Source organism: Tamandua tetradactyla, chromosome 1 (assembly GCF_023851605.1).
Source record: "Tamandua tetradactyla isolate mTamTet1 chromosome 1, mTamTet1.pri, whole genome shotgun sequence".
In the NCBI taxonomy this organism is placed as follows: Eukaryota; Metazoa; Chordata; class Mammalia; order Pilosa; family Myrmecophagidae; genus Tamandua; species Tamandua tetradactyla.
The window spans coordinates 177,337,202-177,364,454 of record NC_135327.1 but is presented as its reverse complement, the minus strand read 5'-3'; the positions used below and the strand labels follow the sequence as shown (position 1 = coordinate 177,364,454).

Here is a 27,253-nt window from a genome sequence, read left to right as displayed (position 1 = left end):
TTGGAAAGAATTCTGAAAGCATATGCGAAAGAATGTTATGTTCAATGGGTAATGTCAGCCAAGAGCCCAGGAGCAAGAGTACACCGTGTAGCATGTATGCTGTGTATTTGTGCCCCCAATAGTATATTAGGATGCCTCCTATTGACTTTTACTAGTAATTAAAATTTGGAAGGAGGTGCTTGAGAAGAATCTAAAATCCTCATGAATTCCAGTTTTAATAGTCTTTTCTTAATAGAGATTTTCTCTGAGTTGGTCTTTTCCCTGGTTATACTATTTCTTTTTGTTGTTGTTGTTCTCACTGTTATTTTATTTTCATCCTAAAAACTTCACATTTTTTTTTTATCCCTAAGGAATAAGTGCCTCATACCTATACTCAAAGAATTAGCTCAGTGTTGTGATCAACATTATATTGTTGGACATGTATTTCAAAATACTTCGGCGTAGACAGTAAAATTCATATGTGTGTGTATTAGTTAACTCTAATCTGCACCATAGGGACTGTTGTTAAAATATGAAGAAACTTAGAGGTGCATACACCAATGGAAGGAAGGTTGATGTTTTAATACCATTATCTAAATCCATACTTGAGGGTCTTCAAATTTACATAAAGTTATTAGAGATAATTTTTCACTAAACAAATGACTTGGTGCTTGATATGTGTGGTTGGGTTGGCTAGAATGATCTGTATAGGCATGTTCATCCTTGTGTGCATGCTGTGTGTACAGAGATTAAGAATCTGGCAAGCCCAACACCCAGTGTAGTGCCGTGGATCTAGCTAGGATTCTATTCAGCTTGCACCCATTTAATGAAATATTCTGGTTTGAATAGAATGCAAGGGAATCCTGCCATCTGGATATTTGTAGCATTTGCCAGAGAGTGATCCTTTCGTGCATGGTGCTTGTCAAAGTGACTAAAACGACAGAATGAGGATCTCACCAAGTGTACAGAATAGTTTTGTAACTGTTTCTGGGCTGGCTTTTTAATAAATGTTTGTATATGTGGGAAAATTTAGTCTCTGAGACTTGTTTCCATTGGAACATACCACCTGGTGTTGAGATTATGCAGGAGGAAGCATCACATACATTCAATAATTGGAGACTATGCAATTAATTCACCATTTAAGAGCCTGACCACTGTAAACAGTCAAATTAGCTTAGTTCATTTTACAACATCAGCAAGTGTGGGAAGTCCTTTCCCTTCTCCCGGTCACGATTCCATTTATTTACTGGGATAAAGAAGGGGAAATTGTTTAAATGCCATAGCTCCACAGCTCTAAGCCACTAGACTTTAGTCTGGAGGCAGTGGATAGAGATGGAAGCAAAGACTTAAATCAGATATGAAGCCATATTTAAATTTTAAAGTGAACAATTCTTTCTTGAGTTTAGTTAACAGCAGAAATGTGTTAATGCTTCAACATGGACATACTGTAATGTTTCCAGATCTCATTCTTCATAATCCTCAAGGTGCAAGATTTCCATTGCTCTTATTTGGAGAATCATTCCTATTTAAAAGGTTGAGCATGGAAAACTAGAAAGAAGAATGGGGAGCTAGCCCTTCTGACAATGGCGACTGTTTTCCACTTGCACACAAGCACAGGACATTGATTTTCTGAGTCTTTTCTCTCCACCACGGCCACCATTTCCTATGTTTTCAGATGCTCTGTTATATCATCAATCAAAATAAACATAAAATACTTATAAGAAAATCAGGGCCGAGATTGTAAGCTCTTGCAGCAGGTGCATTTAGTCCAGAGTGATAATTGTAATTTCTGGATTTTGAGGGGTTGTTTTATACATATGAATAACCTGGAACTTAGAAATAAGAACAAAGCCAATTAGGATGAGAATAAGGTAATTCATAATACAGGGTAAGGAAGACATTTTCTGTAATTTAGAAATTCACCTACTCTTTGAGACAAAAGGAAGAAAGTTTTATTTCATCTAGAACCTAAATTTTCTGCAGCACATCATCTAACTCAATCTGTCTGGATAGTTCATTTGAACAATTGAAACAAGGGGGGGCCAGAATAAGAATGAGGGCCTTTAATCCTGTATAGGTTAATGTAATGCCTGGATACATCCCAGAGTATATTAAGCAGAAAATCAAAAGATATTAACAAAGTCCCTTGAGGGATGGGAGAAAAAATACGGAACAATTAAACTTTATCACCTGGGAAACCCTAGATACTGTGTCAAACATTAGGGATACCCAAATCAATAGGCCAAGCCCCCGATCTTGGAGGCTCACTCTTGTGACTCTTATGTATGTAGTAAGAAGTTTAGCCTACCTGTAGGTATGCCTAAGAGTCACCTCTGGAGGACCTCTTTGTTGCTCAGATTTGGCCTCTCTCTAAGCCCAACTCTGCAAGTGAAACTATTGCCCTCCCCCACTACATGGGACAAGACATCCAGGGATGAAAGTCTCCCTGACAACGTGGGAGATGACTCTCAGGGATGAGCCTGGTGCTGCCACTGTGGGATCAACAATGCCATCCTGACCAAAAGGAGGAAAAGAAGAGTCACAAATAAGATATCAGTGGCTGAGAGAGTCCAAATAGAGTTGAGAGGCTACTCTGGAGGTCACTCTTATGCGAGCTTCAGTTAAACATTGCTACCTATCATAACTTGCCAAACCCCAAACAAAACCATTCCTGCCAATCATAAAGAATACCTAGGACATTATATAAGATTCCACAAAGGTTCCATGCGGTAGGATAACTTTCTAGAAACCTACAACCTCCAGATAGGTCCTTGGACCAGATAAGTCCTGAAACCTTGAGGGACCACCCTCTCCAGAACATCAGATAGTTCTATCCCCCTAACCTATTATTGATATCCCCTTCCAACATGAAAAAGTTAGAATGGGCATAGCCCAAGTACCCCTAAAGAGTGGGAGAAATATCAAAGTTGATGGTGGAGTTAGACAAAGAAGTTAGGGTTTAAGATATGAGTGCTGAATCATTACACTGATATTTCTTTTAGTCTCCAGTCCTTAGAGCAGCTAGAAGCAAAAACCTAAAATTGTGGAGGTGTAACTCATACCAAACTCTGGAATCTGTTCTACAACTAATTGTTGCGATGTACTTTGAAATTTATTGGGTTTTTTTGTAGATATGATATTTTCCACAAAAAAAAAAGAAAAGAAGGAGGAGTATAACAGAAAAGAGAGAATTTAACAAATGAGTATGATTCCTGAATCATTATATTGACATTTCTTTTGGTTTCCAGTGTCGTGGAGCAGCTAGAAAAAAAAAAGAAAATTTGTGGAACTGTAACCCTTATCAAACTTTAAAATCTGCTTTATAACTACTTGTTAAAATGTACTTGGAAATTTATTGCTATTTTGTGTATGTTTTATTTCACAATAAACTCTATGAGAGCAAAAATTTAAAAATCACATAGTGGCTTTAACTCACACGTCAAGTGATAGAAAGATTTCTAATTGATTTTAGAAGTCTATATGCTATTTATGAGCTATCCACTTAAAATAATTACACAGAAATGTTGACAATTAAAAAGTTTTAAGTTTATATAATAAATAAATAACAATCGAAAGAAAGATGTAGAAAAATTAATAGACAAATAAAATTTAAGGTGAATTAGTTAAAGAATAAAAGAATACTCCATCACATTTAGTATTCATGAACTTACATGTATCAAATAGCATAGCCTTGAAGCACGTGAACAACAATTATGGAAGATTTTATAGGGAGAAATGCACACATTCACAATAATTGAAGGATACATTGACACAGATCTCTTGGAAATTAATAGCTTAAGAAAACTTTGAAAATTAGTAAGAATACAAAAGATTTGAACAACATAGTTAAACTAAATTGAAAAACTTCATACAAGTTGAAGTCTTCAAATAACTGTGTTAGTGTGTGTTTGCATAATTTAGGATAAAGCATCCAGATTAAAAGAAAAATTTAAAACTTTAGTGTTAGGTGCTTTTATTGAGACTGGTCATTTAACCAAAAACATTTTTATTCACCGTCAGAAATTTTTAAATTCTCTTATTTGTGTACAATTGTCAAGATGCTCTGAAATTTACCAAACTTAATCCATTTTTACAATTCTATTTAGTACCATATAAACAAAATAAGTTTTTCTTTAGGTTAATGAATTCTACTCTTTTTCACCTTTTTCCCCCCATCCTCTAATCATTTTCATCTGCTGGCCCTTTCCCATCAGATGCTGAGAGACTTTATAAATATTTATGAACTGTTTCTTGTCTTTTTTGAAGAAGAAAACACATAAACACCATTTACCTCTAATCACAAGCAATTCCCTCTGTGTGCAAGCTTGGAAAGCCTTGCCTGATGATCACTGTCATGGTATTTGCTACCAAGTCTTTTACAAATACTAAATGGTGCATTCTTTCACGTTGTGCCCCCAAGTGAAGAATTTTCTCTTTATGGACCAGAAGGCCAATCCAAATGACACATGTTTGCTTTATCAACCTCTGTAAAAGTCTTGTGGTAATTTATATTGATTACATAATAAGAAACACCATCCCTGGTACAACATGTTCTTTCAGCTGCAGAGTCACACCTGTAGAAATGCTTACTCACATCTGGTTCCATAAATCTGTTCTTTCTGATCCTCTGGGGACATACTGTTATGTAAACTATACAGCTACATGTGGACAGGAAAGAACAAAGCAGATGTCTAACTTTAGTTACTATTTCCACCCCAAGTCTTAAGCTCTTGCTGTCTTCTTTGACTTTGATGTGTCTTTTTTTTTTTTGAGTTAATTCAATCATTCATTTTATGAAGGGTGTCCTTTAACAGCTTTATTTATGCTTAAATAGCCAGTCTTTAAGTCTTTATATTATTGTTAGTATTCTTGAGAATTATTTCTGGGCCAAGATTGTTGGTTTGCTTCCTTAATAAGTAGATTCTCTGCCCCAATTAATTTTTTAATATGAAGATATCAGATTCCAAAGGTGATACTCCAATTTCCACACAGTTGACCAACTGAGTGTTAGATTGTATCTCACATGAAATTAACTTTTAAAACAAACCAACTGTAATATATCAACTAGCTGGTTACCCTGAGGGCAACACATTTAAAACTAGTACCTCAACAAAGTTTAGCCTTTATAACCCTTTTAAAGTGATCAGTCAACAAAACACAACATTAAGGAAGTAATTCTCACAGAAAGAACAACAATTAACCTTATGAGGGAAAATTATAAAGCCATAAATCCAAACAACTTTAGAGCTGGAAGAGACCACATCTAGCCCAACTCCTTCATTACAAGAACTGAAACTCCAGAAACCTGAGTCACTTACCTAAGGTCATTAAGTTGCTCAAAAGCAGGAACTGGATTCAAAGGATGCTTTCCACTATTATCTGTGGCTAACTCATGTTTCAAAGCAAGTTTTTAAACAAAGGATATGGAAGACAGTTATTGAAATGATTTCAATGAAGTCCCCCATAATTTATTTATTTGATAGCAATAGTCATTTTTCATGGATTGTGGTGCTTTTAAACTGGCCAGCACCTATGGATTTCCAGATTTGGGGGAATGCGGATTAGGTGGTTTTTTTCCTTTCTGATAGTATCAAAGTTCTCACAAGTAATTAGTGTGAGGCAACTTAAGAAGGAAAGTTTCAGCAGTTCAACAGACAGGTAAACCTTTCACACTATTTCTTCTGCCTAAAATTGTGGAGTGGGAGGGAGTACTAATGGATATTACCATCTATCTAGGATGACCAGCTTCAACGGTAGCAGTAATAGGGCTCGAGCTTTTGGCATCAGGTTAAGCCAACCTGTGGAATCTGCTAATGGCCTCTGAGGAAGCAAACCAGAGACCAGAGGAGGTCTAGGGTATTTCAAGTGGAAAGTCCCAGGAGATTGCTGGCCCAGCAAGCATATATTCAAGAAAAGGGTTTGCTTACACAATTTTTACTCTCGTATTAGAGTTCTGTTAATATCTCAATAGTATCAAATTAAATTTTTCCCAAATAAAACATTATTCTGTTTAAGAGACTTAAAAAATAAATAAAAGGGCATTAGATAAAACCTAGGGATGTCCAAATAAAGTGTGGACCTTTGTTAATCATAATGTATTGATATTGGTTCACTAATTGTGACAAATGTCTGATAATCGTAACAATAGGGGAAACTGGGTATAGAGTATATAGGAATTTGTAGTATTCTTGCAACTCTTCTATAACATAAAACTGTTCTAAATGAAATTTTATTTTAAAGAATAATACAAATAGACAATTTGACCCATTTATGTGATTGCTTGTGTGAGCTTGGCTCCTCACACACCTGTTGGGATCAAGTATGCTCTTAAATTCCCAGAGCATTTTTAAACTCTAATAAATTCAGCCAAAGCTATAATAATCATAGAGATAATAAAAAAATAAAAGCACAAGCACTTTCACATTTTATACCAATGAAAGAAAATTTTTGTGACTCTGAGGGCAATAACATTCTAAGATTCTGCAACTGTTCACTACATGCTTTGGTTTCAGGTAAAACTTCTAAAAAATGTTTCAGATGACACCATAAAAAGGTTTTGATTGGATTGTAATCTGTTTTAAGCATCACTCTTCAGGACCTTAGGGTTCGGATTGTGTCCAGCAAGGTGGTTGTCAATATTGCTTTTAAAGAGTAGAACAGAAAGGAATATACTTTACTCAGAAGCCTAAAAGAAAAGAAAGAAGGAAAGGCTGGAACTGGGTTTGGGATAGCCAAGACACAGTCAGATGAAACTGTCATGCACAAGATAAATATTGGGAACTTCAAATCCTGAACCAGTGAATACAGAGTTTTCTTTATGAATATGTGGCTTATATCACCCCCCCCCAAAAAAAAACCAAAAGTCTTCATATTTCAAAGGAAAAAGAAAAATGTGTGCAAGCTTTAAGACACTCACTGCCTGAAGTCCCTTTATACAAATGTTCTCACTGTTGCATACCTTATAAAGAAAGGCAAATGCTATTGTCATTTTATAGTTAGGAAGTCTGGGGCGCAAGAATCTTGTTCAAAGTCACACAAATTATCAGCTGTAGATATGAGACAGGAATTGAACTCACTTTTCTGTTAGACCTCCTACTTGGAAGCAGAGACACCCACAAAACACAACAGCTAAGATATCAAAAACGTAAACCTCTTTGCAAATACTCTAGAAGAAAAGAACTGGCAAACTAGAAACTACTCTGAGGGAAAAGAGCAGTTGTGTATATTTGAACAGCATATCTAATATGGAAATGCATGAAAGTTAAAAAGAAAAAAATAATCTGAAACTCCTACACATTTTCTATTTACTTGGGCACAGGTGAGTCAGCAGTTCTGGGCTGCCTGATACTAAATATTCCATCAAGTCTTAGGGCAATAGACCCTTGGATAAATATTTCCATTCCATGACGGTCATAACTATATACCTTCCACGAAAGTGTAGTTGGAGTATTTCAATTTTTTTCTTTATCATCATCTACTTACAAGATATCTCTAAGTAGGAGAACCCTGGGACCATCATGATGAAACAGATGGCTCCTCAACAGCAATAGGACGTTCCAACTGTATTAATCTCAATGTGAGATGAACCAAAAATAGTAGGAAAAGATGGAGAAGAAGAAGAAGGAGGAGGAGGAGGAGAAAAAGAAGGAGGGTGAGTTGTTGGGAGAAGAGGAGAAAGAGAAGCAGGAAGCAGAGGAGGAGGAGGAAGAAGGAGGAGAAGTGGGTAGGCAGGAAAAAGGAGGAGGAGGAGGTAGAGGAAAGGGGAAGGGTGGGGTGAAAAAGTAGGAAGAGAAGAAGGAGCAGAAGAAGAACAAGAAGAAAAAGGAGAGACAGAGGGAGGGAAGAGGGAAGAAAAAGTAAAAAAGGAAGGAGGAGAGAGGGAAGGAAGAAGGAAGGTCTTATGTTAACCTAATTTCCTCTCCTTGTTTCTTGTCCTCAATCATTAATTTTTAGGGAACATGAGAAAAAGGAGAAAGAAAATTATCATAAAACAAAACCAACCAACCAAATGAATAAATAAATAAGGATGAGAGCAGCTTTCTCCAGCTGACAGTCAAGGGCTATGATGGCAAGTATTTCAGACATCTGTGGTTTGGTTTCCAGTAATTTGTAAAAGGAGAACACTCTGCCTTTCTCATTTTAGTGTTCACAGTTTAAGAGAAGGAGGTTTAGGCCTTCCTATCCTCACATTACTCTAAGTCTAAGACTCAGAGTCTAAGAAATTCCCCTTTTTCAGAATGAACCATGAGTTGCAGATGATTAATTATATAAAACTACAGTTGAGGGGGAGTGAAATGAAAATTTACTCTATCCTTTTGGTTTATTTCTATTTTATTAATCCTATAGCAGTTATTGCCAGATCTGTGGTATATCTTACTTTAGAGTATAAAAAAAAATCCAGATTACTGAAATCATAATGAGAACAAGGCACAGTTAACTTTGACTGTTATTTTAAGTAACATATATATTTATCATTTTTAACTGTTTGTATACATATGTACACATATAGGAAATGTGACCTGTGAGGGCCTAGACACATACACATAACAGGGACACACGATACTGATAGGCCTGGCTGCTTCTATCGTGTAGGGATTGTTCTAAGCTCTGGTCACAGGCACTTGCGTGGTGGACACTAAGGACTGAAATCAAAATCAGCTCATAACATTTAGTGGTTTATTTTAAAGTAAGTGGATTTGTGTGTGTGTGCTTGTGTGTGTTCATGTAGTGTGTTGAACTCTCCCTTGATTTGTTTCAGAAATGCATGGAATACTTCCTTTATATATTATGACAGACAACATAGCCTGCTTGAGGTAGTCAAGATTGACTCAAAACACAGGGAGGTAAAAGGAGAAGACGGGCACAAGTGGTGAGTGAGATAAAAAGGAGAGGAGAGTGGTGGAAAGTGAAGAAGTAAGGAGAGCATAAAGGAAAACAGAAACTCACATTGACAAAAAGACATAAATGTTCTTGGGGGGGAGTGAAAACAAAAAGAAGAACCCGATCATAAAATATGAAAAAAAAAATTAAAATACAATAAAGTACAAAAAAACAGAGAGAAAGTAGTTAGGCAAATCAGGATCTATGCAGGACAGAAAATCACAGCATGGATAGGATAATCATAAACCAGTTTGCCTGGTGCAGTCCCTGTTTAACTCTAATATTTTAGCAAAATTATTAATAGTGCTTCCTTTCATTCTCAAAAGTGCCCTGATTTGGTCAATAAATTACATGGTCACCCTATTTATATACCACCTCTGGCATAAGGCAGAGAGAGAAGCCATCAGCTGAACTGAAATGGGGAATGGATACCAGGAGGCATTTTAAGGAATGGGTAGAGAAAAATGATGGCTAAAGACTGGGGGAAAAGGAAAGAAGATAAAATATGTGGGCACTTTTTACATAACCAGATAAAGTTATGTTTACATATATAAAGATAGGATTAAGAAGGCCACTGGGCGGAAAAGTGTACACAAATTTAATGATGGCTATAGAAAGAGGTAGAGGAAAACAACAACAAAAGACAAGTGATTCAGAGCACAAGTATGTGTAGGCTTCTAATAGTTTCTCCTGTATTTGGAGATCAGCAGTTGTGATCAGTATTATTAAAATGACTGAAAATGGCCACCGGCCCTATCTGTCCTGTGCATGCATGAAGTCTTATCAGTTACTGCCTTCCCCGGCAGCCCCAAAGCTCCTCAGTGAGTTTTAGTGCTGTCTGTCTCCCAGACTTGCAGGCTATCCAATCCAAGCCATCCCACCAAGGTCCCTCCTCCATTTTTGATGGCCACATAGCAAGCTGACTACCATTGTGGTTTCACAGGCTTCCACAGATTGGCCACATTATTTGAAGTTGTGCTTCAGTGCATCATTTCAGAGACCTCTTTCGACTTTTAACTGGATCAGAATTTCATATTGCCAAAGGCAGAGAGTAAATGTCAAGGGTAAGTTCAAAAAACCGAGTGGTTTTAAGCAAAGAATTCCATAGACCAGAAGAAAGATGCAATGTACCAGCAAGAGGGCTCTGGTACTTTAAGAGCTTCAGAGAATATGCCATATAGAGTTCTACCACCATTTTGAATTGGGGCAGATGCAAGTTGGATCAAAGATGGAAGTTGGAAGAAGTTGACCAGACTGTTTACAGTTTTATCATTTTTTGAAGAAGAGTTGAGTAATGCTTCCTCTGAGCTATCTGGAAGGGTAAGATTGGACTGGCTGAATCCAGGGTGTATAATTTCAACAGTTTATGCCTCAGTTTCTCCCTCCACGAAGTTGGCTATACGGCCTGCATTCTGAAGTTCTCAAAGTGACTGATTCTCAGCAAAGCGTGATCACATGAATGCTCTTTGCTTTGGGCAGAAAGGCCAAATTTCAATGTGGAGTCTTTCATGAAATTTGAATCCACTTGCCTTGCCAGCCACTCCCAGAAATAGTATTTATTAATAAGTCAATCATTGCAGAAAGAATTAGTCTTCTACTTCCCACCTGATCCTCGCAGAATTGGCTCTGTCTATGTCTTCTGAATACCTACATTTGACATAATCCAACACTAAAGCAGCTTGAAATATCTGGACAAGAGATACCCAATTCCAGAATATCTCCCCTTGAGTCTGAAAGAAGGGTATAAACTGCTTGATAAAGTAACTCTGCTACCAGGAAAAGAAAAATGCAAAAGTATTTTGACAGAACTCTTTAAAAAAAAAAGCATGATAGGCCTACATTCTCATCCTAACTCTAACCGGAATAATCTCTTGAGTCAGTAGTGAAACAAATGGTATTTAGCCCTGTTTCCTTATATGGCAGAGAAGGACAATGTGCTTGTCTGTTTGAACTGCAATATGGCTCTCTGACAAATTATAATTATTGGTTATGGAAACCTCCTTCTCTGGTTTCCATCCCCTTCCTGAGGGAAGAAACAGAACAGGCAGTTTAGAGAAATGCAAAGGGCTTGGAATCAGAAAGCAGCATTTGGCATTTGACTCCAGCTCTACAACTTGCCAGCTCTGCTGTGACTTTAAGCTACTAATTTAATATACTTTACTGTTGTGAGGTAGTAGTTTCAACTAGAACAGTGTCTGTCACATAGCAGGTATGTCAACAAGGGTAACTGAACGAACTAGCCTATCTTCTTAACCATCCTGAACCTACAAGGGCTCAGGATAACTATCAATCCATTTCTATTTGTTCTTCCTTCCACATTCAGTACTTTTTCTCCAGATAAGTCTTTCTCTCCTTCTCTTTTACCCTCTCTGCCTCCCTCTTTTTACCACACTAGACAAAGATTATTTAAAATCTTTAAGGCAGCCCAGACCTAATGATAAGGGTAAGGAACTAAACCTTGTGGTTGAAAGGAATAGTGAAGGTTTTCTGGTTTTAGGGAAGCACGACAACCCTCTGGGACAACACCAACAGAGGTAGAGCAGTGAGGTCCATGTTTTTGAAATAATAGGTCTAGTTAAAAAGTGCTTATAATGACCTGAGATCAGATTTCCTTTCATTCGTGTACAATGAGCCCAGTGCTAGCCCCTGGAGAACCTAATCAAGAAAGAAGTCTGCTATTTTTACTCCATTTGCATGATGGTCTTGGAAAAGGCAGCATAAGAAAGCATGTGGCTAAAGGTGCAGGACTAAAGGTAGCCCCACACATATAATAGCCTCCACAGGAAGTCATGGTTGATTGATGATGATTGTTAATTTAGCACCTATAATGTGCAAAGCAGTTTAGAGATATTATTTCTAATCATCACAACAACAAAATGGAGGAATTATTATCCCCATTTTATAGGTGAAGAAAATGGTTAGAAAAAGGTAAAGTAGAGATTCAAACTCACATCTTCCTGACTCCAAAGCTTCTCAAAAAATCACACCTTGGAAGCCACACACACAAAACAGGATCCTACATTAATTAATTAGCAATAGACATCATGACATGGTGGTTAAGCATGTGGACATAAGCTGTTTGTTTTCCGGCTCTGATACTCACTATTTGACTATTAGGCTAACTTGGTAGTTAACCTAACTGTAACTCAGTTCCTCATCTGTAAAACTGTTGTTTTGAGGATTCTTTGTTTTATTTTTATTTAAAAAATATCTACACAGCACTTAGCACGCGCCAGGCACTGTTTTAAGTACATGGTAATGACGCAATTAGAGAGGGATCAATGAACTCAAATATGAAATTTGGCTTTGGCTTTATTACTACGAAGAAATTATGGATGCTTATTCCTTTATCATTTAACAATTCTTTATTAAGCACCTACCACATGTAGGGCAAGGCACTTTTTAGATTCAAGTCACAGCACAGAAAAGACCAGACAAAATCCTTGCTTTCATTAAACTTACATTCTAGTACGGCAAGAAAAAATGAAGAAACAAATAAATATTCAGTCAAATGCATATATTATAAAAATGCATGTAACTAAACAGTAAATGTGATCTGATTGGCTCTCCTGTGGAGAGGCTAATTTTCCTCACTCCATACGTTTGGGTCAGTGGTATTCTAATAAGTATCTAACAGCAAATTCTGCGTGGGAGAAGGAATGGACACCTTTTCTGTAGCATTTGCTAATATCTGTGATATAAATAGTTTATTTGTGGTTAATTTCAAGGTTTCAACATGACATCACTGAATATCATTACATAGTATTTCTGCCAAATAGATAACAATAGATGTAAATAACATTAAAATCATAGGTGATAGTAAAACATAGTAAAATAATGTCTTAATTTGTTAAAGCTTCTGGAATGCAATATACCAGAAATGGAACATCTTTTAAAAAGGGAATTTATTAGTTGTAAATTTACAGTTCTAATGCTGTGGAAATGTCCAAATTAAGGCACACACAAGAAACTACCTTCACTCAGGAAAGGCTGATGCTGTCTGGAAGACCTCTGTCAGCTGAGAAGGAACATGACTGGTGTCTTCTGGGGTCTCTGGCTTTTGGATACCTCTGTCAGCTGGGAAGGCACATGGCAATGTCTACTAGCTTTCTCTCCTGACTTCTCATTTCATAAGGATTCCCTTAGGGTGTTTTCCTTCTGCATTTCCAAAGGTCTCTGGCTGTCTGGGCCCTAAAGCTTTGTGCTGGTTTGAAAGGATGTATATCCCCTAGAAAAGCCAAGTTTTAATCAAAATCCCATTTCATAAAGGCAGAATAATCCCTATTCAATACTATATGTTTGAAGCTATAGTCAGATTGTCTCCTTGGATGTGATTTAATCAAGAGTGGTTGTTAAGCTGGATTAGGTGATGACATGTCTCCACCCATTTGAGTGGGTCTTGATAAGTTTCTGGAGTCCTATAAAAGAGGAAACATTTTGGAGAATGAGAGAGATTCAGAGAGAGCAGAGCAGAATAACATAGCCACGAGAAGCAGAGTCCACCAGCCAGCGACCTTTGGAGATGAAGAAGGAACATGCCTCCTGGGGAGCTTCATGAAACAGGAAGCCAGGAGAAGAAGCTAGCAGATGACGCTGTGCTCGCCATGTGCCCTTCCAAATGAGAGAGGAACCCTGACCATGTTCACCATGTGCCTTTCCAGATGAAGGAGAAACTCTGACTGTGTTTGCCATATGCCTTCTACTTGAGAAAGAAACCCTGAACTTCATCAGCCTTCTTGAACCAAGGTATCTTTCCCTGGTTGGATGTCTTTGATTGGACATTTCTATAGACTTGTTTTAATTGGGACATTTTCTCAGCCTTAGAACTGTAAACTGGCAATTTATTAAATTCCCATTTTTAAAAGCATTCTCTTTCTGGTATATTGCATTCTGGCAGCTAGCAAACTAGTACAAAATTTATCCAAAATGGTTTCCTCTTAAAGGACTCCAGTAAGCAATCCTGTCTTGAATGGGTGGAGACACAGCTCCATGGAAACCACCTAATCAAAAGGTCCCACCCACAACTGAGTGGGTCACATCTACATGGATACAATTTAATCAAAAAGATTCCACCCAATAATATTGGCAGGATTAAAGAATGTGTCTTTTCTGGGGCGCATGACAGTTTCAAACTGGCACATTCCACCCTCTGGACCCCAAAAAAGACATGTTCCTTCCATATACAAAATACATTAACTCCATTACAATATCACAAAGTCTTCAACCATTTCAGTAACAATACAAATGCAATACAAAATTAAAAAAAGCACAAAACCTCATCAAAGTCAGTTACAGAAGGCATGGTCTGTCCTAAGGCAAAAAATTTTCCTCTGTGTGGACCTGTGAAACTGAGAACAAGTTATCTGCTACCAATATACAAAGGAGGAACAGTCATAGAATAGATGTTTCCATTGCTGTAGGGAGAAATCAAAAGGTAAACAGGGGTCACCAGAAATTAAAAGGTAAACAGTCCCAAAAACCTGCAGGGCAAATTCCACTGGATTTCAAAGTCTGAGAGTCATTCATCCTTGGGGCTTTAGAAAGCAGCAGTTCCACCCTTTCCATGGGCCTACGCAGCAGCCTTGCTCTCTCTTCAAATGCTGGGGTGAGTTGCAGCACTGGGGCTTACAGGGGAATCACCTTTTTCTCAGCTCCACCCTCTCTAAGCTTCGGGATAGCACCTGGGATCTCTGCCATCTCCAAGCCACATGTACAACTCCTCCAAAAGAATGGGGTAGCAGTCCGGTTCCCCTCAATCCCAAGTTTATGTGTTCCACCCTCTGTGATGCCTGGTGTGGTACAACTCTTCCTGAGCAATAAAGCAGAAGGCTTACCCTCTGCTTCCAGGGCAAACTCACCCTCTCCATATGTATGGGTAGGTCCTCTTTCCTGGCCCCAGATTTCCTGGTGCCAAACTTCAGCTTCCATGTTTCTGTTTCTGAAGTGATTTTTCCTTCAATTTGTCCCTTTTCCATCCCTTTCAGTCCAGACTGGCAGTGGTTCCATTTATACAGATTCCACAACACTCATGTTAGTTTTCTATGCCCTATACTGAGATCATACCCATCAGACAATAGGACTTTCCACAAATCCTTTCCAGATAATTCCATCTCTAATCCTTGCTTGTCCTGTAATGGCTGACTGCTTCCTTGTTGAGATTAAATCCTCATGTGGGGCTCTATTCACTGGGGTCTCACTTTCTGGAAGCCCAGAAATTTCCAGATCATAAATTTCTCTTTTCTTTGTATCCAAGAGTTCAGTTCTCAATTTATCTCTTTCCTGTGGCATTTTACTATAACCTTCAAGGAGCAACCAGGCTGCATTTTCCAAGCCTAGTTTGGACATTTCTTCTGCTAAAGATCCAAGTTCATCACTCTCAAATTCTGCCTTCTATCCAATTACAGCACCTAATTTTGCCAAATTTTATGCCACTAGAAAACAAGGTTTGCTTTCCTTCCAGTTTGCAACAACACATTCATTATTTCTCTTTAAAGCCTCGTTGGAGGTATCTTTAGAGTCCACATTTCTCCCAATAATCTTTTCAAAGCATTCTAGGCCTTCTCTATTAAGATCCTCACAACTCTCCCAGAATCTTCCCTTAATCATCCATTTAGAAAGCTGTTTCAACATGTTTGGTATTTGCAAACTGCAGCAAACCCCACTTCTCTGGTACCAAAATCTGTATTAGTTTGTTAAAGCTACTGGAATGCAATATACCAGAAAAGAAGCAGCTTTTAAAAAGGGAATGTATGCAGTCATAAATTTAGAGTTCTAATGCCATGAAAATGTCCAAATTAAGGCATCAACAAGAGGCTGCTTTCACTCAAGAAAGGTTGATGCCATCTAGAACACCTCTGTCAGCTAGGAAGGCATGTGGCTGTCATCTGCTGAGGTCTCTGCTTTCTGGATACCTCTGTCAGCTGGAAAGGCACATGGTGACATCTGCTAGCTTTCTATCTTGGCTTTTCAATTCATATGGATTCCCCAGGGGTGTTTTCCTTCTGCATTTCCAAAGGTGTCTGGCTGCCTGGGCTCTAAAGCTTTTTCCAAAATGCTTCCCTCTTAAAGGACTCCAGTAATCAACCTCACCTTGAATGCATGGAGACACAGCTTCATGGAAACAACCTAAACAAAAGTTCCCATCCACAATTGAGTGTGTCATGTCTACATGGACACAACTTAATAAAAAAGATCCCATCCAATAATATTGGCAAGACTAAAAAATGTGGCTTTTCTGGGGTACCTAACAGTTTCAATGTGGCACAAATAATTAGGAAATGATGAATTTGAAGTATTTAGTAATTTTGGTTTTTAATATAATTTAAGTTTTAATAATGGCTCATTATTAAAATATATATATATATAAAATAACTGGCTCACAAAATTACTGAATATTTAACAATTGACTTTTTGGAGCTGGAATGAGCTGACTCCAGCCCAGCATGCTTAGGGTGCATGGAAAAGGGGGATAATGTCAGAGGAAAAGGGAGACTGTATTGTGTCATTATACAGATGAGAATTCTAATCTAATCCATTTTTAGCTGCCTTTTGCCAACAAGCTCCGCTACCATGTGCACAAAGGAAGTACCCACCCTGTAAACTAAATAGCATCAGTACAAATGCAATACCAATTCTGGCATTCTTATTGGACCAGTTCACTCACACATGGTAACTTTTAGCTCTAGAAGCCTTAGTAAATATAATTTATGTACTTGCTGCTCTGAATGTGATAGATTCTTCAGTGCAGTACAGAGGACCTAACTCCTGAACCCTGAGTGAAGGAAGACCCTAGAGATAAAGTTTCTATACTAGTGCAAAGCAAAAAGTGACCTTACTCAAAGCCATTTGCCTCTTGGGGCCCACATACTTCTGAAAGAGCCACCCAAGGGAGAATCTAAGCCAGAGGTTATGTTGGTCCCAGCCACAGAGGAGATGTAGTTGAAGGTAGAGAAAGCATCTCTCCTCTTCCTGCTCAGACCTTGCACATTCCTTATCATGAAGCAGAGAACTGATAAAGACATCTCCTGTTTCTTTCCAGGTATGTTAAATATAACATCTTCTGTTTTTCCTGGTAAGTTAAATATCCAAAGTAACTGATTTTCAAAATATCTTAAGGACAGAAAATCTTAAAAAGACATTTTTCCTAGATTCTCCCCTCCTGCTGGGCCTAAATTTCACTTAGGAATGGTGACTGGAATAGGAAGTGGAAATACTATAAGAAAATTTATTCTTGCCGCATTTCCAATGCTTTGTAAAAGCAAACACTGGAAACTGTATCAGAAAGTTTGAACCTTAAGGATTTATTGCTTTGTGTCTAAACCAGTAGTATAGGAAGCTGGAGAAGTTTTCAGATAAGTATTCTAGATGTTCTGGAGAGATTCTTTAGCAAAACTGACTATTTGGAATATGCAGCACTACATTTTAGAAATAAATTTTCAAAAATAGACAAATGGGCTTCTAAGAATAAGTAATTCTGTACATCTACTATGAATTCTTTAAAGCATAATGAGCCAGTTGTGTTTCTGAACCAGGGGTAGCTTTTACACACCACAGATGCCTGTACACCAGTCTAGACCAACTGAATCAGAATCTCTAGGGGATGGTATATTAGGATATGTATTTTCAAAGCTCTCTACAGTTGATCTGATTAAGACACTATAAAGTTCCACAGGTATATAGAGAAAATGGGCTACACTGTGTAATCCAAATCTGTGCACAGTTAAAATGGGAAATTCTCTCTTGCTATCAGCAGAAGCAAGTTGGTATGCTATAAAGTGTAATAGCCTGGGACTTAGGGGCTTTGTGTTCTGGAACTATCTCTGCAACTAATTAACTGGGTGTCCTTGGTCAGTTCACTTGGTTTGTTCTTTCATTCAATAAATACTTACCGAGTTTCTGCTATGTGTCAGGCACTGGGTATATATTCATGAAAAATTCCTTTATGAATCTTATCAGCCAGTAAGACAAGACACACAACAATCAAATAAATCTATCTATATATATAATATCACCTCGGGTGCTAGTCTTTAATTTTTTCAGTGAAATTAAACACTGGTTCTTTTTTTTTCTTAAAAATTTCTTCAGATAGCAAATTTCTTACCCCCAACCCTTCCCCATACAATATAATTATATATTTTAGGTTTGCCAATTGAGAAAACAAAGTGCCAAGAGCTACTATGATTTCAATAACCCTTTTAAATGAACTAGCATTTTATCATCTCAAAGTAGGTAGCACACTTTGTGTAAGATGTATTATTTATTCAGTTTGCCAAAAATACTTGCTGAATATATGGATTCATTTACCATGTACAATAACTCTGTGGCACTCCAGGGATCCCAGGCTGCGAGGTTAGGAACATACAGACTACCTAAATGACTTGATATTTGAGTAGCCATGGCTCTTTTTTCCACAACAGATATCGCTATTGTTTTAGTTTGTCAATGCTGCCAGAATGCATTTTACCAGAAATGGGTTAGTTTTTTTTTGGTGGTGGTGGTGGTGGTGGGGTGCACGGGCAGGCTCTGAGAACTGAACCCAGGTCTCCAGTATGGCAGGCGAGAACTCTCTGAGCCAACTGTTGCCCGCCCTGTATTAACTTTTATAAAGGGAATTTATTAAGTTGCAAGTTAACAGTTCTAAGGCCATAAAAAATGTCCAAGATAAGGCATCCAAAGCAAAGTACTTTGACTCAAGAATGGCTGAAGGGTCCAGAACACCTCTGTCAGCTGGGAAGGCATGGGCTGGCATCTGCTGGAGTCTTTGGCTTCTGGTTTCACACAGCTTCCCCGGGGGCATTTACTTTCTGTACCACCAAATGTCTGGATCTCATCTTGGCTCTCAGCTCTGAATTCTCTCCAAAATGTTTCCCCTTTTACTTTTTTTTTGGAGGGTGCATGGTCCAGGAATTGATCCTGGGTCTCACGCATGGAAGGTGAGCATTCTATCACTGAACCATCCATATACCCTGTTCCCCCTTTTACAGGACTCCACTAAACTAATCAAGACACACTTTAAATGGGTGGAGTCAAAGCTCCATCTAATCAAAAGGTCATATGCACAATTGAGTGGATTATATCTCCACAGAAACAATCTAATCAAATTGAATCAGGATTAGAAGAACAAGGCTTTTCTGGGGTATATGACAATTTTAATCCAGCACAACTATCATTTACAGTCCTTTCCCCCCAGTGAGCTCAGACTCAGCCTCAGAAGCCTCAACAGTGTACCAGGTGGTCACTCCAACTAGTTGGAGCTGGCATACAAAATAAAAAATTACTTGCCCTCTCTGGGCTAAATGCTCTCTTTAGGTCCTGTACAGCTCACACATTCTATGAATCTATGTATTCAGTTCTGCATTCTTGAGAAATGCAGAATGCCTCCTCCTGTCTCCACATGAAAATACTCCAAATATTTGAAGACATGCATGTGCCCCCTACATTTTCTTTCCTCTGGGATAAACAGCTCCAGATCCCTTATCAGTTCCTCATATACTCTGTTCTCCTAATCCCCTCAAAGCTTTGACATCCACCTCTAGATACATATTTGTTAGTGCCTCTCGGAAGAATAAGTCTAGAGCAGAGCCTAGGGATCCAAATGAGATCAAAACTGCACAGAATGCATAGGCTTCTTATTCCCTTTGACAACCAATGTAACAGGTGTTTAATGAATGAAAGATTACATTGCAAACATTGCCTAAATCTGAAACTTCTACAATTGCGAGTACTTTTGGCTTTTATGCATTAAAATTTTTAAATACTATGATTTACATTAAGATGTATTAGGGTTTTTTAAATTTAATTAAAAAAAATTTTTATTGGAAAACCTTCACACACATATAGTCCATCCACAGTATACAGTCAATGGCTCACAATATCATCATTTACACAACAATACATAGTTGTGTATTCATTACCATGATCATTTTTAGAACATTTGTATCACTCCAGAAAAGGAAATTTAGAAAAAGAACTCATACATCCCATGCCCCTTACCCCTCCCTCTCATTGACCACTAGAATTTCAAGTTGCCCAATTTTTTTTACCCCTTAATAATCTATTTACTTTTCCTTATTTTTTACTCATCTGTCCATACCCTGGATAAAAGAAGGATTAGACACAAGGTTTTCACAATCACATTGTAAAAGCTATATGGTTATATAATCTTCTTCAAGAATTAAGGCTACTGGAACATAGCTCAACAGTTTCAGGTATTTCCCCTTAGCCACTCTAATGCACTATAAACTGAAAAGGGACATCTATATAATGCACAAGAATAATCTCCAGGATAACCTCTTGACTCTGTTTGAATTCTCTCAGCCACTGAAACTTTATCTTGTCTCATTTCTCTCTTCCCACTTTTGGTCAAGAAGACGTTCTCAATCCCATGATGCCAGGTCCTGGCTCATCCTGGGAGTCCTGTCCCACATTGCCAGGCAGATTTACACCCCCAGGAGTCATGTACCATGTAGGGGGAAGGGCAGTGAGGTCACCTGCTGAGTTGGCTTAGAGAGAGAGAGGCCACATCTGAGCAACAAAAGAGGTTCTCTAGGGGTGACTCTTAGGCATAATTATAAGTAGGCTTAGCTTCTCCTTTGCAGGAATAAGTTTCATAGGGTTGAACCTGAAGATCGGTGGCTCAGCTATTGACTTGATTTTTCCCACTGCTTGTGAGAATATCAGGAATTTCCCAGATGGGGAAGTTTAATGTTTCCTCCTTTCTCCCCTATACTCTACCTAAATTACTCTAGAGTATATTGGGGCACCACCTAACCTGTACAAACCAACAAGATCTAAGATGCATTAGTTTTTAATTGTTGTCATTATTTATTGAATTTTAAAGATTGCGTTAGTTGGGGGCTATGCATCTACGGCTCAAATGAAATTTCTTGCTTACAAAAATACTCACATTTTTCTTTAGAATATTTCTGAAATGGGTGATTCTTATCTTTCCCATTATCAGTAGTGCAACTTCCAGGTTAACCTCCCTCAAGATTGGTTCACTGGGCCATACCAAGGAGGTCATCAAGTACTGACATTGAGTGTTTGCCTCTCTAAAAATTCAATCATATAAAAATTCATTTGACACCTATTGAGAGCCACTGAACATTTGCCTTCTACACCCCACTTGCCCTATAAACTAAAATTGCCCACTGGGCTTTTCTTGGCACAGGATGACTACTGACTTGAATAGGGTGGCTGCCAGAACCACTGGTAATTCATCCGTAGGCATGCCAGTTGCCTGCTAAGGGATTTGCCAAAGACAATAGCTATTAGCTAACCCAATAAGATATCATCTTTCAGAATTTGATCTGGAAACACAGAATTTTCCAGTTGGTAGAACAGCAGAAAGAAGAAGGCACAAGGGCTATAACTCAGTTACATTAATGGAAGCCCAGTCGGGTAGAGATCCATAGACTTCTGCTGAGATCCTTTGACCCATCTTTCTGGGTACTGTTTTTGGCTTATGTTATTGGATTTCCTTGTGATTCCATCCCCCTTATTACTCCACATGATCATATAATCCTGTCCCTTTATTTGAGCTACTGAAGTTTATTTCAATGAGGGTCCATTTACTCTGAGCAGTGTGCCAAGTGCTCCTACATACTTTATCTTACCCATGCATACACTGCCTTGCTGAGCTCTTATTTTTAACCCTTTGCCTGACTTCTGATTTTTGCTGTTTCTGTTTTACTCATCTGGCTGAAATTCATAGCTTAGCCCCATTATGCACTTTAAATTCACTCTGGCTTAGATTGGCCCTCCTGACTCCAGTGAAATAATATCCTTGATGTCTAGTACTGGTCTTGGATTCCTTAGGCACTTTGCCCTGGCCTGCCCATCTGAAGCACACAAGTGAAATCTGCCTAGTTCCCCACAATATGTTTTGACACAAGTAGGAGGGAATGTACATGTGGATGTAAAAGGAATTAATAATATATAACCACTAATGTGTTCCCTTCTTAGTGATAAAGTTTCCCTGCGGACAAGTGCTTTATCTGCCTGTCTACAAAACAATGCCAGAATCTTTAGGAATTGATGAAAAAGCAACTATCTTCAAATTATCTGATATGTATTAATATATATATATATATATATATATATATAAAAGTCAGGTACTAAAATGAGCACTTACTATAACATTCAAATCATTTAAAATATGAAAAATACATATATTTTCCTTCAACTAAGCCTCACTGCTCCTTAGTAATCTTTTTATTAATCTCTTCATGCTCTCTTAGCACACACTTAGCAACCATTGCTAAATTTCTGTAGCATCTACAAGTTCCCTATAGCAAAAATTTTCTCTAGGGATAATCTCTTCTTTCAAATGGAGGCCATATGGGGTAATCTCCTCCTATATATTTGTGTATTTACACCCACCATTTCCTCCTTCTGGAAAATTTTGGAAATATGAAAGGACATTTCCACTCATGTTTGATCCCATCTACGCTTGTCTCCTGTTGAAATTAAGACCTTCCCCCACTCCAAGCTCAAGGGGTCTCACTGGTCCATAACTTTAGGTGGGTTCACAAAGGGCCATAAAGGTTCAGAGTTTTTTTATCAGATTCTTAAGGGATCAATAACAACAACACAGGGAAGACAGGAACGCTCACCTCACCACCCCTTCCTCACAGCCCACAGTCGTTCTTCCTTTTCTGCCCACTTTTCAGAGCATTCACCCACCTCCAGCTAGTATGAATTTGGTGGTGGGAAGCAGAGTGGCTCCTGATCACAGGGAGTGCACTAACATCTTTCTCTCTGTCTGTGCTAACTTCTTCTTTTGCCTAAAAAATGAAGAGACTTTCACCCATCTAGAAACATCTGTACCTGACCCTTCTGCTTCTTCTGGGCTTCACTTACTGAGTGCTCCCGATTACTTCACCCTCCCTACAAGGCTCAGGCTTGGCATGCTGGGATGAGTTCCACGCTTTTGGCTGGAGGCAGAGAAGCCACCTCATTTAATAAGGTTTTTCTGTTGTCAGGACCTTGTCATTGCTCTTCTGTTCAGCAGGATCTTCAGATTTCCTGGGTCTTGGATATTGCTTTAGATCACTGATGGTCCATGTTATTCTGCCTGCTGGTCATCAGAGACCTCATGGTATATGAGGTCTGATATATATTAATATATATTAAGACCTCATGGTTTCTGATCATCAAAGCTAAAATTCAGACAGCATTGGGATGGGCCAGTGGATGCTGGACTCAGAGTTCTAGAAAGAACTAGGAGCCAGAGGGCACCACTCAAGGAAGGAACAGATAATTAGGGTTACTAAATAAGAAGTGGAGGATATCAGTCAAGATGAGTATAATGTTCAGAGAACTCAAATTGCAGAGCCTTATCTAATTTAGGCACCTTAATCACTATGGGAGTTAGGAGAAGCATTAGAACACCCATTCTACAGATGAAGTCAAAGAGTTGATGACTTCCCATAAAGGTCTGGGTTATTTAAATAAAGAATGAGTTCTGGATCTGAGGCCTCATAGTAGTGCTCCTGAGTTAAGTTTGAGCTAAAAAATTACCCAGTTACTCAGAACGTAAGGGCATCTCTCCAATAACAAATTGGATTAGCTTGACAAATGAAGGACTTTCAGTTAGGAGCTAATGTTTTATTTTCAGACTCTGAGAGAATTTATCCAGAAAATCCTTTCTTAAAATCTGAAGATTATTTGGCAGCATCTTTCTAACCTCCTTCTTAGTCCTACCATGCTATTTACATACCAAATTCCTCTTGGTCAGCATTTTCCCCCTTCCCCCACTCCACATTTCTGAGACATGTATAGACTCCAAGCAGATGAAGAACTAATAGTTGTTTTTTTTTTTTTTTTGCACGAGCAGGCACTGGGAATTGAACCTGGGTCTCCGGTATGGTAGGCAAGAATTCTGCCATTGAGCCACCCTCATGCTGCCCCTAACTAATCCGTTTTTGTGCCCATTTCTAAGTCACATTTTTGTCTTGCTTGAAAATGACTAATTAGTAACCATGGAGGCAACTACATATGTTTTTAAGAAAAGATCTACCTGGGTGCATTTTATTCATCAAAATAGACACTGTCCAGGCCGGAAGGAAACCTGAAAAGTCATTTGGTCCTTTTCTTGGTGAGACACAGGATCTCTCTATTCTATCTGCTCTAGATATCATTGACCCAGAGCAGGAAATTCTCAGACTAGTCACAGGAGCCATTAGAATTACGAATAGCCTCATGTCAGGAAATGCTTTCATGTATCTCATTTAATCCTTTAAACTGAAATTTGAACTTGGTTATCCTCTGATCTTTAGTTCAGTAATTGTGTATTTATTTAAGGCAATCTTCTGATATGAATATTTAAATCGTGTGTTCCATTTGGTTTTGAACAATGGCAATGTACAACCCAGTATTTTTATCAGTGGATCAATCAATTATGTCTGCTAAGATCAGCTTATTAAAGTGGCTTTTTGTTCCATAAATTTGCCGTTATATTTCTCTTTATGAAATAATTTTAATAAAACGAAAGTTATTGCACTGCAGTTTCACTTTGCTCCAATTACCTCCCGATTTGGAGAAATGTGTCCTATCTAACATTCACCAAGAGGAAAAATAGCCAAAAGAGCTGCCTAAAGCACAACATAAGCTAAAATTTCAAACCCCCTTGCTCCGTCACTACATATAGTAGAACATTTAAAGCATTATTTTGCAAAATGTGTTCTTGTAGTTGGTAAGTGTGGGGAGCACATGAAGAGGATGGAAAAGAGTGGTTGTCGCAAAATTGGAACTTTCAGGCATTTGGAGATGTTGGTTTCAAAGTGGAATTTATCCTCAAATCCCAAGATTATATATTTCCTTCTAGATTGCATCCCCTATGTGGTTTAGAAAGCAGTTGAAAAAGAAATTGCTCTCAATATTTTGATTAACATGGAAAACACTGTGAAAATAGTTTGAAACTTGATCTCTTCAAGGGAAGGCAATAATCAAACTATAACTTTCACCCGCAGTCTTTCTCATACACTTTACTCAGAACTGTTCCAGGAAAAGAAATTCACGGGGAATTCTGTTCTCATATATCACTTCTAGAAAGAGAGAGAAGCATTTTCAAGAAAACTATCCCCAAATTTCTAAACACAAAGAGAAAAGACTATTTAATGAGCCAAAGCACAAAACCACGTCAGTCCATGAAATAAAATCAGATTGAATCAGTCATTTGGGGTTGGTAACCTTTAATATCCAGGTTTATATTATAAAGCATTAGCTTTGCCCTTCTTACTACATAGCACCTTGTCTTCAATGAAATTCTAGCTATACATGCCTAGTTTTGCCAAATACATCAGAAAAACTTTACTGTTTTAGTTTCTAAATCTATCTGCATAGCCCTGTTAAGAGAAGGGATTTATGGATACCAAGTACTCTGTTCTCACCCACTTTTGTGACCATGTATTGCTACAGTACTAAAATTCCCCCACCCTTTACAATCAGCCCTTTCTAAAAGGAATTCCAGGCTACTACCAACTAGCAGCCTTGTACTACTGTTTAAGATGCCCAAATATGTCTGACTGTCTTGATATGAAAGACTGTTTCCTTCCTTTCTGGAACACATTTCCAGCCTATATCTTTCCAAATCCTCCAGTCACACTCACGCACACTTGCAAACAGAAAATACTTTTTTAAAAAAAGTTGGTAATATGTTAAATGTGATTTCTAAAAACACACCCATTAGTGCATGCATTCTCGCTACTGAAGTTTATGGGAAACAGATCATGGGAGGCATTTTCTGTCTTAGCAAATATCAGATTAATTATGTTAACCCAATCTGTGGTCTTATTTCCACCTCTGACCTTATTTCCTTGCAGCTCTCCAAGCCCAATTCTTCAACACTGGTAGCAGAATAAAATTTAAATGCCTTTGGTTAAAAATCAACACTTTTTGGCTCCTCAGCAACCTAAGAAACTTTTCCTTTTGATTTTTAAGCAAGACCTCTTAAAATTTCTGCTAATAAAAGATGCAAGAGAGACTGCTCAAGTACGCAGACTGGCACAGTGCCCACTAACTCTGGCCTGTGAATATCAGGTATAATCCCCATGACCCTATTAAACAAAAGGTTATCCTAATCAAAGTTGCCGGTGGTCCCTGAATTTGTCTCCCTATGAGCTTTCCTCTTGTTGCAAATTGAGGAATAAAATCTGAAACCTCATCCTGTGAGCTCCTGTCTTCCCTGAACATCTGCAGGGCAGCGAAGCCCAGTCTGGTTCTGAGAGTTCACAAGTGGATTGGCTTTAACAATCCTGCATCTCTAGCTAACCATGGCCAGGAATGTGGACTGTAACCGGGAGAAAGTCCCAAGACTCTCCGGAAGAGGAAAAAAAGAAAGCCCTCCGTGCCTTACCTCTTAGGCTGAAATTTCTTGCCGAGGACTAAGTCGGAAAGGAAAGGCTGATTTCTTTCAGCAGAACAGCAAGAGAGCAGGCAGGCAGGCAGCCTAATGCACACTGCTCTATTCAATAAAACTGCAGACCGCCCTTCCTTAGCCCCTCCCAGAAGTCCATGCTAAGTGAACACATATCCCCTCTGTTTACAGTCGGCAGTCGGTGGTATGCATTGTCCTGCAGTTTTTCTAATAGGCAGCCAATGACGACACCCTGGCCAAGGTGGATGCAGCCTGCCTGTGGAGAAGCCTGTCATTCCCTAGGCATGCTCAGGAAATCACTCATCAGAAAAACCAAGACCTTAAAAGCTCTGAGACTGCGTGCAGGCTGCCAAAACCAGCCTGCTACATGCCCTTTTTTGGTTATCCTTAGCAGGGCCTCTGGAAGTGGATCCATTGTCAGGAACAATCATAAGAAATGTTAATCTTGGAGAAAGAGGCTGTCTTGCAGAACACAAATGGAACTGTAAAAAGGAAGCACAGGCTGTGAAACCAAAAGTTAAAAGTATATAAGTTTATTGAGGCTTGGGGTGGGGGTGGGGGAGCTTTTCAGTTGAGGGAGCCTTAATAGTATATCTCTTTTCAAAGTTTATCTACAAAATGAATATAAATAGTTATTCAATTCTGAAGTCTGAAATGGGCAGGACCCAGGTCTGGTGTACAGGCTAAATTCTAGCCCAATACAGCACAGATCCCTAAAATACACCTACATGCGTTTTCAAAACAAATTACAGAAAAACCTTAGCTCTTCTTTCGGTAGTTAATGTAATAGGTTGGCCAGAGTTAACATAATACCAGAGACTCGACTAGGCAGGATACTGCAGATTTGGATATCCTCACTGTTTTCCCACATCACCTTCCTCTCCCCCTCCCCTTTGTTTCCTCAGATGTGACATGGGAAGATATTGTTAAAAATTGCTAGGAATTGATGCACATCAGAGAAAGCAAGTAGAAATCCAGTATCCACTTTGGGGTTGGTGTAGATGGACGAATATGCCT

At 38.5% G+C, this 27,253-nt stretch overlaps 1 protein-coding gene across 1 annotated transcript in view; it reads right to left on the bottom strand.

Annotated features, from left to right (window-relative positions):
* The window catches only part of CALD1 (caldesmon 1), a 187,371-nt gene extending 160,834 nt beyond the window's left edge, over positions 1–26,537 (bottom strand). The window contains exon 1 of the mRNA XM_077139546.1: positions 26,216–26,537. The gene's annotated coding sequence lies outside the window, so the exon portion shown is untranslated. The remainder of the gene's footprint in view (positions 1–26,215) is intronic.
* Between the last annotated feature and the right edge of the window lie 716 nt (positions 26,538–27,253).